The sequence below is a fragment of the Arachis duranensis genome, chromosome 1, assembly GCF_000817695.3.
Source record: "Arachis duranensis cultivar V14167 chromosome 1, aradu.V14167.gnm2.J7QH, whole genome shotgun sequence".
In the NCBI taxonomy this organism is placed as follows: Eukaryota; Viridiplantae; Streptophyta; class Magnoliopsida; order Fabales; family Fabaceae; genus Arachis; species Arachis duranensis.
In genome coordinates, this window is record NC_029772.3 from 8,321,979 (window position 1) to 8,328,032 (window position 6,054).

General features: G+C 34.7%; 1 pseudogene; it reads left to right on the forward strand.

The window, feature by feature from the left end:
• The first annotated feature begins 5,506 nt into the window (after positions 1-5,506).
• Positions 5,507-6,054, forward strand: part of LOC107495685 (cysteine-rich receptor-like protein kinase 2) — a 26,913-nt pseudogene continuing 26,365 nt past the window's right edge.

The window sequence follows — 6,054 nt, forward strand, 5'->3', positions numbered from 1 at the left end:
GGTACATGCTCTCCACGGTTACATTCCTTCAATGGGTTATGGAATTCAAAATTTAATTAACTTGGATTTATTGCATGCATTGATAACAGGAAAGAGAAAGTTCAAATTAATTTGATTGATTTTAATGCTTTACACGTTACTATGCATAGGAGAATGAAACTGGGATTTAATTTGGTTTAATTTTATCCATTGCTTCCAAAGTTTCTTTCTCTCTTCTCTGTCTTCTCTCTCTTGTTTTCAAATTGTCACTTCCATCAGAGATGAAGATGGAAGAAGCTATCAGTAAAAATCACAGAAAGGCTAGGAAGAAGTAAGCGGCTAAGGTGACGATGGCCCTTGCAAAAAGAAGATCCAAGATATGGCGTGGTTGAGATCTTTTCCACTAAAGGCAAGATATGGTGAAGAAGATTTAAGATCTTCATGCCTAAAGTAGAAGCAATCCGATTCGGTCAGAGAAGAAGATCTCTGAGGTGAAACTCGTTTCCACTTTTGTTCATCCATCACAGAAGGTAGCTATTGTAGCTACATGGAGGGAGAAGCAAAAATGGAACAGATAGAGTTGTTAAGGATCAAGAGTTCATCAAGGGTCAGAATTCTTTCTTGGGGACAAAGTCAAAATGGAAGGCTCAGATTGATGAAGCTTGATAAGACGGGATGAGAAAGAGGTAAATGCATGTTGATTTGCTTTCGGTTTTCTCTCTCTATTCTCTCTGTCAGAACTGGTCTTGATATTGAAGAAGAAAAAGGTCACTTGGTTGAACCGGGTTTTAACTTTGGAAGCTTCCCCTTCTATAATAAGGGTGAACGGCTAAAGTTTGAAGCAAGGAGAGAAAGCACAGAGTTCTCATAACTACCCTAAGCTTACAGAGTTCTTCTCCTTCAATGTGTTTTATTTTGAATTCTTTTTTTTTGTTTTGTCTGTCTGAGTCTCATGGTGAAAAATACAAATAGTGTGAGGTTTGTAAGAAAAAGTCAGTGAGAGGTAAAATGCAGAGGGTACAAAATTAAAGAAAAAGCCATAGATGTCTTAGAGGTCCTTTGTACATCTATGTGTTATGTATCATAATTCTGTGAAAATTCTCTTGCAAGTTGGATTAGCACTTAGCAGTTGAAAGTTTGGTAGGTGACCAAGTCAAGTTCAGATTTGGGGAAAGATTGTGGACTTGTCCTGGATAGGAAAGGTAGTTCCTAGAGAGAATTGGTGTTTGTAATCAGAAGATTATAGTGAAATTCCGTCAGTGTTGTGATGGAGACTGGATGTAGGTTGCATTGCACCTAGCAGCTGAACCAGGATACATCTTAGTGTGATTCTCTCTTTCTCTTCTACTCCATTTCCGTTTTCGCTGCATAGAATACAAAATTAAAAATATCTCTTCACCAGTTATGAGATAAAAAGAAAATGTCTCTTGACTAGTGACGAGACAAAAAGCATAAATATCTTCTAAAACATTCTAAAAGGCAGCAAGTGTTACACAGCAAAAAATGGGCTAAGATTCAACCCCCCATTTTCTTAGCCACTGATTACCATTAACTTTTATTTTATTGTAGGAGATAGACAACACATGAATATGCAATTTACGGCCAATTATCAGAAAAAGTTGATACATACAGCTATGGTAGTGTGGTCCTAGAAATTATAAGTGGTAAAAAGAGTACCGAAATAGTACAGGAAAATAATGAGAATTCTCCTCAATCCCAACCTATTCAACAAGCTCAACAACCTCAAGAAGTGTCATTAAAGAGATCCATAAAAAAAAGGAGAAGTGCAATTTTGGATGAATATGTAGTCTATCTCCGAGAACATGAGGATGGCATTGGTTTGACAAAAAATGACCCAATCAATTTTCTTTAAACCATGCAAAGTTCTAACTCTAAAAAGTGGATCGATGCCATGAAAGAAGAGATGAAGTCTATGAAAGACAATGACGTTTGGGATCTCGTAAAATTACTTGAAGGTGTAAAACCAATTGGTTGTAAATAGATATTTAAAAACAAAAGGGATTCTAAGGGTAATGTCGAAAAATATAAATCTCGTCTAGTCGCTAAAGGCTTTACTCAAAAGAAAGGTATAGACTATAAAGAGACTTTCTCTCCAGTATCATTGAAAGACTCTTTTAGAACCATAATGGTATTGGTAGTTCATTTGGACTTGGAGCTACATCAGATGAATGTAAAGACAGCATTTCTCACTGGTGACATTAATAAAACGATATACATAGTACAACCAAAAAATTTTGTATCAGGTGATTCAAAATCTATGGTTTGTAAGTTAAAGAAATCCATATATGGTCTCAAACAAGCTTTCCGTCAATGGTATCACAAGTTTCATCAAGTCATTACCTCATATGGTTTTGAGGTAAATATCATAGATGAGTGTGTATACCGCAAGTTCATGGGAGTAAATACATCTTTTTGGTCTTATATGTTGATGACATTCTACTTGCCAGTAACGATATAATCTTGTTGCATGAAACTAAGAAATTTCTATCGAACAAATTCAAAATAAAAGATCTTGGTGATGCCTCTTTTGTATTAGGAATCGAGATACTAAGAGATCACTCTCAAGGTATTCTTGAATTATCACAAAAGAACTATATCGAAAAGATTTTAAGTAGATATGGTATAGAAAGTTGTAGACCAATGGACACACCCGTAACTAAAGGAGACAAGTTCAGTCTCAAGCAGTGTCCTAAAAATGATCTTGAAAGGATAGCAATGCATGATAAACCGTATGCATCGGTACTAGGGAGTTTAATGTATGCTCAAGTCTGCACACGTCCCGATATATTATTTATAGTGGGAGTGTTGGGTAGATACTTGAGCAATCCGGGCATGGATCATTGTATAGCTATTAAACGCATAATGCATTATCTGAAGAGAATAAAGGATTACATACTTATTTATTGGAGATCAGAAAATTTGGAGATAATTGGGTACTCTGATTCTGATTTTGCTGGATGCTAAGATAATAGACGCTCTACTTTAGGCTGTATCTTTATTTTGGCTGGAGGAGCTATTGCATGGAAGTCTAACAAACAGACTCTTGTAGCTTCCTCAACAATGAAGGCAGAATACGTTGCTTGCTTTGAGGCATCCAAACATTACATATGGTTGTTAAAATTTATCATTGAGCTTCGTATAGTAGATGATATTGAAAAGCCATTAAAGATAATTTGTGACAACAAGTCAGTAGTATTATACTCCAACAACAATAAGAGCTTGACAAAATCGAAGTATATAGACATCAAGTTCTTAGTTGTCAAGGAGAAAATTAAAAAAAAATAAATTTCCATAGAACATATAGGAACAGAATATATGTTAGCAGACCCATTAACCAAGGGATTGATCCCTAAAGTCTTTCATGAGCACACTGCTCGAATGGGTGTCAATATTTGTAATGCCTTTATTTAGTGGAAGTTTATTTTATGCTATATGTCCTATGACAGATATTGAGTTATTTTTTCTGTAGAATTAAGTTGATGGTTTATTCATGTTATGTGAAATGTTCATTTTACAATATTTGTTTTGTGTTTGATCTCAATAAAATTTTCAAGTTGGACTAGCTGGAAATAGACATGCATGAGATCACTTGGCATGTAATTTCCATATTACTCATCCAAATTTGATTTATGTCGTTAAGTATATTAGGATAGTGATTTTCGTGGTCTAGTCACGACATTTAATGTGATAAAAGTTGCTGTAATTCCATATCTAATGTATGAGACGGAGAGATTGTTAAAGTAATAAGGAAAATAGCATTCAGATGCGCGTATAAAGTTTATAAGGTGTGATTATGTCAAGAAAGAATATATGTAAGAGTCACAATTCAGCCGCCTAGGGATACAGAAGGTTTTAGCTAGTCGAGGAAGATTGAAAAAACCACAAGATTGAGACAATTCTTCCATCTAATTTCTAATTTCTATTAGTAAAGGTATGCTTTCGCATTATGATATATTTTTTGGTGATTCAATATGAATGATCTGGGTTATTAAAATTAATTTATTCCAACACTAATTCATCGCGAATTAGAATTCCATTTAAAGATTTGTCGCTAGCCAACAAACGTGGCATGCAAGGAGTAAATTTTATTATTGTGCCATTTAAACATATTAATATATATAAAAAAATGAATTCATATTGAGGAATTTTTATAATTTCCCAAAGTTTTCAATTACATATAAAAAACATGATTGTTCATAATTAAATCAAACTTGGTTTCTTCATTGGTAAGAAATTGAATATAATCAGAGTTTGCTATTACTTAAATAAGTGTATGTAACTAAGCATTGTTTAAATAACTGCATGAATAAATTAAAGGACAATATGCCAAAAAACGAATATTGCCAATACATATTTGAAGTGTCATAATTATAAACAAATTTACGAGGTCACCTCTAAGTTTTTTGTTGATTAAAATTTTAAATCAACTTGCATGGACTAGAAGCTTCATGAAACATGGTTAAAGAATTGAAGAAGCAAAGTTTGAATTGAAAACAATAATCATTAATTTATTAGAAGATGTTGGAAATTTGGAGAATAACCAAGAACATTCAAGAGAGTAGTATAACTACAACATTCTACAACAATGAAGAAGTTCAAAATCAAATTGAATTGGAATTGAAAGGAAGTTGCACTCATCACCTCCATACTAGAAGAATCATGAAGTGCATTGAAAGGTTCAAGATTGATGACTAAGCTTAATGAAGAATTTTCAAGATGTGCTAGAAATTACTTATTTGAATAGTCAAAGGAAGAAGCAAAGTTGGATAAGTATGTGTATTAAGAAGTTAGTAGAATCATGAAGTTTTAGTATGAAACTTTGCCTATATAAAGGCATATATGCCTTATGTATTTTGTGTGTTCTATAATGAAATGTGTATGTTTTGAAATGAGAAAATTCTCTCCCTTGTTTTATGAGTGTTAGTGAGTTTGAGAGATGAAAAATATGATAGTGTCATTTATATGAGTGAGTGATCCTAGGGCCAATTAGTTGTGGGTATTATACTTACAGTTGGTATCAAAGCTGGTTAATCCAGCGCCTGGTGTTTGAGAGTTTGTGAGGTGTGAGAGAGTTCTCACATAGTTGTTTATTCATAGAGTCAGTATGGCAAACACTTTTAATATTGTGTGGTCCGGTCCCAAGTTAGATGGGAAACTTGATTATAGTTATTGGGAGACTTTGATGTCCACCCATTTGAAGGTCCAGAACCTGTGGAATTTCATTGAACCAGGTTTGCAAGAAGGAGCAGATGCTGCCCAACAAAGGAGAGATCAATTGGCGCTATCTCAAATTCATCAAGGAGTAGATTATACGGTGTTTGGCAAAATAGCAAATGCCAAAAGTGCAAAGGAAGCCTGGAACACGTTGAAGCTATCATACAAAGGCGTAGATAAAGCTCAGAAAGCAAAGTTACAGTCTTTAAGAAGAGAATATGAAAGGTACGAGATGTCTAACTCAGAAATCGTTGAGTAATATTTTACTCGTGTTACAGATCTTGTCAATAAGATGAGAGTCTATGGAGAAGATATGCCCGATAGCAAAGTGGTGGAGAAAATTCTTCGCACCATGCCGATGAAGTATGACCATGTGGTGACTACGATACTAGAGTCCCACGATATGGACACCATGACGATTGCAGAGTTGCAAGGAACCATAGAAAGCCACATCAGTAGAATACTGGAGAAGTCAGAAAAATCAACTGAGGAAGCCCTGAAAAGCCGAGTGAATTTCAACAACGTTGAAGAATCAAACCGTACACAAGAAGGACGAGGTCGTGGTTTTAATTTTCAAAGTAGAGGCAGAGGAAGTTTTAGAGGTAGAGGTCGTGGCAATTACAACCAAAGAAGTTACAACAATTTTACACCACCTAATCAAGGAAGAGGTGGAACAAATTTCAGCCCTGTCAACCGAGGAAGAGGTCGAGGCAATTTTTATCAAGAAAGAACCAATTTCAACTGCTTTCATTGTGAAAAGTATGGACACAAAGCAGCAAATTGCAGATTCAAAATGGTGAATAACAATCAAGCACACGTTGCAGAAAATCAGCATCAAAA